Below are 12,623 nucleotides of genomic sequence, written 5' to 3'. Positions count from 1 at the left end.
ACAATAAATAGCATAGCGATCCACACAACAAAACAGGTAAAGTTACCCACAGATTATCAGAAAAGAGTTTGTTTTGGTAACCATTGGTAATATTAAAATAGTCACAACGTTGTGCAACTATTTATTGGTATAGTTCAGTGGCTCTTTACCTGCTGACTGCTGTGGGCCCATACTACTATAGTCCAGGGACCCCCACTGAAGCATTATTGGAATCTGGGGATCCCCACTGAGTCATTATTGGAACTCGGGTACCCCAGCCTAGGCAATTTTGATTATTTGAACTCCATAGCAGCACACAAATGCTGAAATATTTTCTGTAATTCACAAACAAATATAATGACAATCAAAATGTTAATTTTAATGGAAAGCTTTGAGCTTTTCTAAGTTCCATTGAAGCCAACCATAGTCAATCGTATATTCTGTCTGATGTACTTTCACTGCTCCCACAAATCAATATGAGGATACCAACTTATTTTTTAGCCTCCATTTTCAAATTCCTTCACATTTAGTGAACATTTTAAAACTTTCAGTTTTACATTTTGCTTCTTTATTTATAAACACCTTACTAATTTGTAAATATAATTATTATTTTTTTGTTTGTTTTTTAAACTTTATTTTTGTCATTTCACAGAAGAAACAAACAACAACTTACCCCCCCCCCGCGGCATCAAAACAGCACATATGCACAGTGACAGACTCATTAAGGCACGACGAGACGACCAGAGGTCACACTGAGATACATAGGCTTCTATGACACTTTACGAAATATCAGACAACAGCTAGCAATTTGTAAATATTATTTAATTTTCTAAGCAGTCCCAGGACCCCTTAGCAGATGTTGTGTACCCCGAGAGGTCCCCGTGCAACCGGTTTAGAATCACTGTTAGAGTTTATTGTTTTGTTGTTTAGTAATATATTTATAGATTTGTATGTTATTTTTGTTTATGATTCATAAGCGAGTAGGGTGGGAAGAGTATTACAATATATATGTCATAATACTCCTGGTTACTCGTGGTTGCACCGTGTGATTTCCTTCCTTTAGACCCTTGTCTGATTTTGTGCCCGCGATCGTTGGGGGAACTTTTGCCATGTTTCTTTGATTAGTTGGTACTCCTGTGGAAAATTTACTTCACCACTTGTATTTGGTCTTGATGCCGCCCTAGTTGTTTATGGGGCATAGTACAGGCAGATACCATCTTAGGAAGATTGTTACCAAAGAGACCTGATATAACTTATTGAAGGAGTGTTTCACTAAAAGACCTGTTAGTACACAGTCACTAAACAGAGAAGAATGTAAAGAACCTAGAAGTAACAGGATTTTTCCCTTGCACTAAATGCAAGGCATGAAGGAACAGTAGAAAGGTAAAGGACATTGAGATTCCAAGGAAAAAGGAACGAAGAGACTTCAAGAAATTGCCGAATTGCAATTCGAATTTTGTTGTATATTGCCTGGTATGCCCAGGTGATAAGAAATATGTTGGGAGTACCGTTCAGCCCGCCAAAAAGAGGATATTGGAGCCTACCCGGGCACTAACTAAGAATGATCACACTTACCCAGAGCAGAAGTACATCAAAGCAAAAGTGATTTACTGCGATTCTTGTGCATCGATCAAGTACCATAGAAAGAAAGAGGGGGGGGGGGGCAGACTTAGAAACCTTAGGGAGTTAAAATTACGATATATAGTGGCGTTAAGAACCCGTACCCCATGGGGCCTCAACAGTAAAGAGGAGCTATGGTCCCACATAGGCTGAAGGGGAAATCGTCAGGGATCCCTGCAACACAGCAGCAGAAGAGAAAATAACTGTCACCACAAGCCAGTTGGGGTACAGCTGTTATATGAAATTAGGCAGTCTAATGTAATATAGGACATTAAATAGGATGATAACATCATAAATTTGCCTTGTCCTGTACAACTCCTCCTACCATGATCAATTGGTTTTGTCCTTGATGTTGAAAGACTGAATCATTGGATTTGTGACAATCTGGAAAATTTCATTTTCTGTGATCAGAAATTTGGAAGTAATATCCCCCTCCCTGGGTATTTATACTCAATATATCTGAAAGACAACAAGGTAATATACTGTCCAGGTAGGGAGATAATTAACTGACAAGTGTATACATATGTTTGGTAGTACATAACCCATTAAGGGTGCAATAGAACGCAATGCACACATCATGAGAAAAGGAATTGTAGCAATGAGATTAATGTGAATTTGATATTTGGAATTCAGATATGAGGGATGTTATTGGTACACAAACTATTCATAGCGCGTTCATGGCGGAATGTAACGCAATGCATAGCTGTGAATCAATGCACTGCTATAATGAGCATATAATAATTTTCAATTTGGAATCTCTGAGAAATGTATATACAAGTCATATATAGTCCATTCTTAGCGCGGTGTAACATAATGCACAGGTTGTTGCCAATTATAAATATTTACTCTGTCAGATTAAAGGTTAAACAGAGACATGACTAAATGGCCGCCATATTAATCACTGTTTGGTGTGTGGTCTTACCTATAGTCCATCATCAGTGTTCATGACAATACGGTTGCCCAATGAATTTCGGTTATGCTCATGATATAATGTAATTGATCAAAGAGTAAAAGGCAAAGAGGGCGAAACGCGTTTGTCTATCATTGTTTCTTTTCTTTGCAAGCAAGAATAAATTTATGAACAGCTTTTTGAGTGCACAACAATTTTTCTTGACTTGAGATAACTACACAAGACCGTCCTTGTGAGTAGTGGCACCTATTATGAGCTGAGCAGTGGCTTTGACTGAAAAGTTAAACGCATTTTAAAGTTTTTTTATTTATCCGCAAGTTGAAATTGATGAAACACTTTGTGTTGAAAAAGAAACGTGCCCTCGAGAACAGTGTGGGGGGTGAGGGCTGAGGAACACAGGTGTCCAAACTTCTTTGTGTACAGGATGTAGAAGGGATGACATGTGCAATGGAACTGTGTGGTGAATTGACTGAAGGACTGAGTGAATGTGAGATGCTGGGTCAAATGGGACTAACGCTAGGAGGTACCAATCCTACCAAATTCAGGCCCAAATCTACTTTCAGCCCCAACACACCACATGATAACCTTGATACCTTTCACGATATTGTGATCAAGGACCTGATTCAGGTCTGGGAGAGGAGCAAAAACAAGCATACACATAGCTTGACAACAGACCAAAGGCTAGCGCTTAGTACAATGAATGAAGATCCGGGATTTGCAATCAAGCCCTCGGATGAGGGGGGCAATGTAGTCCTCTGGGACATCAGCTTGTACAGGCAAGAGGCTAACAGACACTTTAAGGTAACTACAGAAAGTCCAACAAAAATGAATATGCTTATGCAATCAATCTCTATTATGACAAATTACACCACTGGAAGAACGAGGGGCTGTTGGGAGAAGCTGAATATAGGTTTTTACTATCAAGCACCCCGTAGCACCATGTTTTTACATGTTGCCTAAAGTTCACAAAGATGAAGTCAACCCTCCGGGCAGACCTATAGTATCAGCAAATGGAAGCCTGCTGGAATACACATCTATCTTTCTCAACACTTTTCTCTTCCCTTCTGCATTAAACCTTCCATCTTACTGCAGGGATAGCTCATATGTTATTAACAAGATTGAGGGAATTGCATGGCAAGAAAATTACTGGCTGGTCACGACTGATGTAGTTTCCCTCTACACTTGCATGAGGCACTCTGATGGGATCCATGCATATGAACATTTCTTTAGGGATAGATCCATCTTCCTATACAACCAAACACCATTTATTTATTTTTCTGTTTGTGTATTTAAACACACTATAATTGAGAAAGTGGCAAATTGCACACGGTTTTTGAAACGATGAGTTAATTGTTTTATTTATATCATGCATATTGTATTTTGTGACATGTGCCAAAAAACAAATACTTTTGCTGAAATGTATACTGTGTTGGAGGAAAATGTCTTTTCTCTAATTCCATGATTGATTGACACAATGGTCCTTTCTTTGTTTCTGTTAATTTACACAATAAATGGTGGAATTGTAAATATGCAAACTGGCTAGTGAAGAAGACTGCTCGGTCGAAACGCGTCGCCAATAATAACATTTTGATTCACGGACCCTGGTGTGCGAGTGTCTTTCTTTCTTGTGGTTGATCGTTTCTGAGGATATTTCGAACATATATATACACAACCTACTGGCGGTCGCCAGTAGGTATTTATAGTTAGCATGTAGTTTCCATAGGAAGAGCATATTTCATTTGACATGGAGGATTCACAACCCCTTCTGATTTTGTGCTGAGATCTGATTGGCTGCCAACACTTCAAACCAGGAAGTTCTAGCAGCCATCTTGGGATTCCCTTGAATCGAGTCCCATAAAAAATTTTTTTTAAAAGGGGCAGGGTGGAAACACCATGACCCCTAGGAGTTCAAAATAATTAATAAGTCAGGAGTTGCGCTAGATCCGCGAATCACACAGAATTCTATTTGTAAAATGGACCACACCTCATTAAGGCCCGTGGGCCAGATCCCGGGGGCATTATGCAAATAGAGGAGGGAGACACACATCTTCCTTTACTGGGGCATATTATGACCCGGGCCATCACTGCCTGGGGGCTTCTTTAAAATTTATTGTGGGGGAGGCCCGTTAGGCTTCCCCTGCTACACGTAGAACCACCAGCTTCCGAGGGCTTGTTTCTCTTTAAATGTGGGGGCCTCTTGGACCCACCAGCCCAGGGGAACACCACCTACCTGGGGCTTTATGATAAAACAATACGGGGACATGAAAGGTTGATGTCATCAGTAATATCACTGACCAAGTCATGAGTGATGTAATATGTGTGGTCATAAGCTGTGCATTGCGGGGGCGTATTATAGTTAAAGCTCAGGTAACCACAACTGCTGAATATCACTGGTTTTGTAAGAGTGAAATCTGAGCCTAACTATAACATCCCTGTAACCTTTGTTTTTTTCAGTGAATTTCTAAGATTTTTTTAATTCATTTTCCTAACTATACCGTCCCTGTAACCTCTGTTTTTTTTTAAGTGAATATATACATATATACATATGTGATCATGACTGTGTTTCAGCGGTCGAAACGCGTCATGGACAAATGGCATTAGCTTGACATATCTGAGCTGAATCGAATTGGAATAAGCATGTTATATTTACACTTGAAGAGGTGTCCGTTCCTGCTTTGGAAGTTGAAGTTCAACTTTGAGCGAGGACTTGGTTCTTGATATATATATATATATATATATATATATATATATATATATCCTGAAAACTCAAACCACTTCCTGATTCCACACACGGCAGCAGGCGAGGAAAGAGAAACAGACCTCCATAGTTTGTCTTTGGGCAAAGATGTTATTTATTACGAGAGACCCAACACGACCCGTTTCAAGCCCGTAAGCCCTTGTTCACGTGTCACAGTGGAAAAATCCAATCTACCATTTAAAGTGCACAATACCACTCCCAGTTGATGACATCATAGATCACATGATGATGGGTATGAACAACAAACTGTAGTACTACAAGAATCGTTTTGTAGTTTATAACTACAAAGGCAGGTTAATGCAATATGACAAATTTTATATACATACACAGGTTTTTTAAAGGAACCATATTCCTAAAAAACTTTTAAAGTGCATAAGCGTCATAGTAATTCTAAAATAATAAATATACATTCATATTTAAAATTCTTAATGGATAAATCCAAAACTGCCTAAGTTGCAACCATGCCGGTATTGAATTATCGCCGGATAAATCCGCATATTATCATTACAATCAATGTGGCCTATGAGTCAGTCGTGTATGACACCACATATATATTTTTTTAACGAATTTTTTAAAACAATCACATTTTTCGTTTTTTCTTCCTATTATTCAGTGGAAACACAAGTGAGAGACTATCAGTGCAAATAGTGCATATATAAATATAAATATAAAGTGCTAGTGTAGACGGTATTGGTTTCTTTTGGCCCCGATTTTTATTTCTAGAATATAGATAAATCTGTTTTCTAAAATTGTTAACCGATAGTTAAAGGCCACCTTCATCTTAAAGCATTTGATTCTGTATACGCTAAAAGACATTGAGAAAATACAACCAAATGGAAAAAGAGTGTGATTAAAAAGTATTGTAAAAATCAGAGAGTTCATGTACTTTCATAACGGACATTCACAGATTTGCTATTTACAAAGATAGAACCTTATTGATAGCTGAGAACCACAATGTAGCAGCTAAAGTATGTTTCTACAGAAAGCTGCGCATGTCTTCAGTAGTATTCAACCCGTTGGGCCATTTACAGTCCAGCTCGAGAATGTATTTAGTTTCGAGCTGACGGAGTTGGCGCTCTCTATTGCCACCCCTTCTTTTCTTAACCACAGAATCAATTACATAATAGGACAAGCAATTGATATTATTAGCTTGCACCTTCTTGAAATGTCTCGCAACAGGGTATATTGCGTCGCTGTGGAGAATGGCCCTAATATGCTGCAAAATCCTGACGTGCACCTGCAACTTCGTGCTACCAACGTAGCTCAGCCCACAGGTACACATCAGGACATACACAGCATATTCGGTTTTGCAATTGTAGGTTCCCGAAATCAGTTTAGGTGTAGAACTAAAAGGTGTAGAGTATTTAGACATGTTGCACCCAAATTTACAAGCAAGACATGAACTGCATTTTATAAACACCTTCTTTGGAGCAAGCCACGTAGTGACTTGTTTGACTTCTGGAGATACTCGGTCCAACACAGAGCCCATAGTGCTACTTCTTCTGAATGTAACTATAGGTTTGTCTGCTATTCTGTTACGAAGGATGTTATCAGTAAGCACTACTGGCCAGTGTTTATTTAATATTGTTCTTAACTGCCGTTCTTCCCTGTTGTATGTTGTAATTAATCTTGGCGTATTGTTACTCTTGGGGATTACAGCAGTGTTAGGGACAGACAAAGTATCTGTTTCAGGCAAGAAAAGGCTCATTCTAGATTTAGTTTTGGCCTTATTTATCGCCTCCTGCAAGATTTTTTCTGAATACCCCCTTACTCTTAGTCTGCCCACCAGCTCATGCTGACATCTGTTAAACTCTTCCTCATTGCTGCAAATGCGTTTTAACCTTAGGATTTCTCCGTACGGAATGCTGGCAATGAGGTGTTTAGGATGAGAACTGGTTGCATGAAGGGTGATATTGCCAGAAGTTAGTTTTCTATGAAGGGTGCTTTTTGTGAATGTGGGAGGTGAATTTTAAATTATAGATGTTATCATTAATCTTGTTTATGAAGCTCACTGCTTCCTCCTCACCCCCCTGCCATAGAATGAACACATCGTCTATATATCGTAGATATGCTCTCACATGTGCCTGATATTCCACCTGAAAGGCTGTTTTGAGGATCCACTCCTCCCACCAGCCTACATGTAAACATGCGTAGCTGGGGGAGAAGCAGGCCCCCATCGCCACTCCTCTCACCTGTTTGTATATATCTTTGTCAAACAGGAAGCAATTGTTATTTAGGCACCATTTAATGAGTTCCAGTATAACTTTATTATGCTCATATAGCGTGCTAGGCCTAGTATCCAAAAAATGTTTGACTGAAGCCATACCCTGTTGATGGTCAATGCTCGTGTATAATGCCTCTATATCAAGAGTGATAAGAAGCAAATCATCTGACCATTTTAGTTTGTCTAATTTTTGTAGGAAGTCACCAGTATCTTTTACATAGCTTGGCAACTTCGTTACCAAGCTTTGCAGAAAAAAATCTATATACTGGCCTACATGCTCTCCTAAGCTGTTTATGGCAGATATAATCGGTCTACCAGGGATTGAGAAAACATTTTTGTGTATTTTTGGAATTAGGTATAGAACAGGTAATACTGGGAACTCCTTGAACATGAACTTGTGTTCTTCCATGGATATAAGGCCTTGTCTTTTCCATGCTGCTAGTAATTTTTGCAATATATGTTTCGCTTTGTCATACTCTTTCACATTGGATTTCACATAACAATTTACATCATTTAGCTGTCGTAATGCTTCTGCTATGTAATCTTTTCTCGGCCACAATACAAGTTTTCCCCCCTTGTCAGACTTTTTAATAATCACATCCTGATTACTTTCCAGTTTCTTAACTAAATCGTTATATGCTTTTCTTCTAAAAAACTAATTTCTTTCTTTCCTGTTTTTATGAACAGTGTGATTTAATTGTTTCAAATCATTCACAACAAGCTCATAAAAAACATCAATACTGTCCTTCGGCATTAGTGGAACCAAACTGGATTTTGGTTTAAAGGGGCTGATCCCAGCACCCTCTTGAACATGATTAATTTTCTTTCTTAAACCTTCTTGTGTGGCTAAGTTCACATTTTCTTCGGAGACTCCTCAGCTAAATCATGTACTAATAGCAGATTGGGAATGTCAGAAGCTGCTAAGTTGGCCACAGAATCTTCATCTTCCATATCATTGATGCCCCTGCATCTTTCAAGGCTTTGAGTGCAAAGAATTTTTTCAGTTTTAATTTTCTGATGTAACAATATACATCAATATGTGTTTGTGCATAATTAAAACTGTCTCCTGGACAAAAGTTGAGACCCAAGGCCAACAGCTGTTCTTCAGCCTTTGAAAGTGTGATAGTTGATAAATTTACCACACTATTATTTATATATATATATATATATATATATATATATATATATATATATATATATATATATATATATAATACATATATATATATATATATATATACAGACACACACACACACATACATATGTATATATTGTTAACTTTTGGTAGATTAATTTATTTTAAATAGGTTAATTTGTTTATTAAATATGTAAAATATTACAATTCACTTGTTTTTGAAAATCATATGAATATGTCATTGTCTTGAAAAATGTAGGCTATATTGTTTATTATTTGTGTTAACTAATATTTAGAATTATATTGTATTTGTGTTTACTATGTTACAAAAATATTTGTATTTATTATATATTTTTTGGTTGTTGTGTGTGTATGGAAGTAGGGTTGACCATGTGTTCAATTATTAGAAACGTAAAATGTATTTATGTAATCATTAATTGGGGAAATCTTTTATTAATTTTGTTAATTGTGTGTTTAAATATTTTATACTAAGTTCATATATTTTGTTAATTTGGTTACAGAAGATAATTTATGTTTCTTAATTATGCAGTATATTTTCAGTTAATGCATTTTTATAATGTTTTGTATACTTATGTATAAAGTTTTGAAAGTTGTTATTGATATTTATTTGTTTATTTTTTGTTTTATGGGATTAAATTGTATTGTTTATTAGTAATAATTCATATATATTCCTTAATTAATTTATATATTGTGTTTGATATCATTTATTTGTTGTTTTACATGTTAGGTCATGGCAAAAATCAATTCCTAATCAAATAAATTCCTGCACTTGACTGAGAGAAGTGGAGTTTGTTTCTAAAGTACTTTCACATCTTTATGTGGCAGAAACATCATCAATTTTGTTTTGCTTGTGTTGATTGATGAACTTTTAGTAGAGCAAAACTCGCCAAACTTGTTAAGTAAATTCTGAAAGACTATGGGAGTTTTAGACACCAAGACTGTGTGGTCAGCAAACAGAAGTGTCATACTTTTTTCACCACCAATGGCAGGCGTATATTTAACACAGAGCTCCAGAGCCTCAACCACCTTATTCATACATAAAGAAAATAGAAAGAGAGCCATTGAACAACTCTGCTGCACATCTTTCTAACCTGGAAGTATCTTGAGGATTCCCCAGAGGAGCCACATCAAATTATGGCAAAACTACACAAAAAATACCCCAGAAAGGGGCAATTTCCGAAATGCAACAGATTTTAGTATCAGAAGCAGAAATCTAAAAGCCTGATTTATACTGCTATATTGTCTAGGAGCCTGTCTGACAATGGGTCAAGTTCCCATTGTCCTCCATATATCTTTGTACTCTTGCCAGTAATGCACACACAAAGATTTATGGATGTTGTCATGTAGGCTAATAGCAAACACATAATTAAAACAGAAGAACAAAAGAATGTTTCTAGCGGGATGTCATGGAGACACGTCTGAGCACAGCACAGTTTCATCAGTGGCACGCATTGAGCTCTAGCCTGAAAATCTCGCAACAGCAGCAACTAAATGTATGGCACCACTGGTGGAGTTTTTGTGGCGTTTTCAGTCCAGGTTGCCCTTTTAAACTTGGGCCCACCATAAGAGACCACCTCCATGGAACAAACATAAACCCATGTGTGCATATTTCCACGTGGAAGTATGCACACATGAGTTTATGGTTGTTATCTACTGTACTTATCCTTGCATCTGACGCCAGATCTGGGTATCCTAATCCTAGGGGTCGGGCATAGCAGTTCACATGGGAACAAACAAAAGGATTTTGGGTGTGCACAAGCCCCAGTCCATGGCCAGTAACCCTGTTAGTGGTGGTCATGGTCTCAGTACATGTGCATGTGAGATGTAAGTCTGGGTCTCCCCCCTGCCATGGGCGACAATGCTCACTACAGTGTCATGAACACACCATGTTGTAGTGTAGTTCCTATATTCCCAATAGGCTCTGTGCATTGGAATAACATAAACAATAGTTTAGACGTAGAACTGAGGTCGACTAGGTCTCTATTGAATATGTTAGACTTAATTAGGTATGCCAGCTAGCTCTGTGGTCACTAGAAACGTTCTCGAATGAACAGGAAGGAGTTAACTTTCCTGATTTAGACAAGAAGGGATTAGTTTCTGACAACCGCATAAACATGACAACTTTACTCCCTCCAGAATACGGAGTATATCTCCAGAGTCGTGTGAAAACAATAGATAGCTATTTCACTCAGTCACTCGTGCATGCTTAGTTTCACCAGAGTGCAGAGAAATAGAGAGACGGGCGTTTTCAATAAAAGTTGTTATTTATTGAGCAGTCTTCTTTTTCATGCAAGAGAAATGAATTGCCACAATTGGAATACTTGTCATAAAGTAAAGTGCGTACAGCAAAAGGAGAATTATGAAATAATACTGTAAAAGCATTTATATGGTTTCTGAGCCATATGATACTTAAAACGGATAAAATATATACAATACATAAAATGATAAAAGTTGACTAAACGTACTCAACGGTTGCTTCTAAACTGCGCCTACCCCGGTGTACCTAACCTAAGCCTAGTACGTGGGAAGGAGTAAGTGAGCTGCAGTTTAAGTTAAGTTGGTTTTGCCAAGAATCTGAATCAAGAATTCTCTAAGGATTTAATCAGCTCCGTACTTTGGTTTTAGAATAAAGGAGGTCTTGTATCTCTTTCTCAGGACTCTATCTCCCAGCAACCCGCAAGGGTGACTGGAAACACTGGAGCTGGATTTCTCGGCAGGAGAAAAGACAGCGTCTCTCTCAGTGCGTCAAATGGGAGGGTCGGCTTCCTTCGGCACTCGCATCAGCTGGGCTTTGGATAAGTAGATAGCCGCTCTGCTCCAAACCACTGTGTGCTGCTCAAGGTAAATGCTGGTATATTTATACCTGGAAGGTGCCGTGTTTGATGTAAGGTTGGACATAAGACGTCACTAAGAACTGTCACTAAGAACTGGCAGTTCTTTCAGGACTCTCAGGAGTTCTAGGACAAATCAAAACAAAAGCAGGGGGAATTCCCGGGCTGCTGGAGGTTTGGTTTGTTTAAAGAACGCGTTGTACTTTCTAGGAGTCTAGGGAAGTAGCCTTGCCGTATTTGGACTGCATTGGCTGTGACTAAATATGGATATGATTCCTATGTCTTTATAAGGATATGATTTGTTATAACCACATAAGGGCATAAATCGGAAACATTTAATTAGGCTACTAGATACGTTCACAAAAATGTTGTCACCAATAACCATGTTGTCATGGGAAATATACTCTGTAAAGGTAATTTCAGCTGAATGTTAGCTTGTTTCTAGTGCACAGAGACTTCCTGGCACCGAGTGGGGATTGTAATTCTGACCTACTACAGAAGCACGGTGCTTTTGCCTTGAAATATGGCTTTGCTGATTTATGTATCAATCAGTCAAACAAAAATAATTATGTATATTTAGACTAGAGTCTTTTAAACAACCTCTTAAAACACATATATAGCATATCAACTCAATGATTAAAATTAATGATTAAAATCGTGAACACCCAAAAAAGAAAACATGATTAAATCCACAATCAATCATATCATAAGTAGATATGATTTTTCCTGACTTTATACATAGGTGGTAGAAAATCCCTCCCCAATTAGTTGCTTATTATTTTTTTTTTTTTTTTTTAAATATATTTTTATTGCAGGAATCAGTAAAAAATTACAAAGTGGACCAGCATTATAGGTTCAATCGAAAATAGTAGAACATATCCCATCTCTCCTCAGTAAGACATTCAGGTACACAGCCATTCAGCCCACAACCCGAGGGTCGGGCGGCGATTACCAGTGAGGGCCCAATAGGAGGTCGAGGCCGGTCCGGAGGAACCACAGTCCGTCATCTGCTTTTCTAAACCTTCCTACAAAAAAAGGAAGCAAAAGAAAACCCCCCCCAAAAACCCTATGAACTAAACAGAACCCTCCCCAACCCCGCCATCAGTGTATGGTAATAGATGTAGAAGGATCCATGGGAGAATCC

Source organism: Lissotriton vulgaris, chromosome 2_2 (assembly GCF_964263255.1).
Source record: "Lissotriton vulgaris chromosome 2_2, aLisVul1.2, whole genome shotgun sequence".
Lineage (NCBI taxonomy): Eukaryota > Metazoa > Chordata > Amphibia > Caudata > Salamandridae > Lissotriton > Lissotriton vulgaris.
This window is presented reverse-complemented; position numbering follows the sequence as displayed.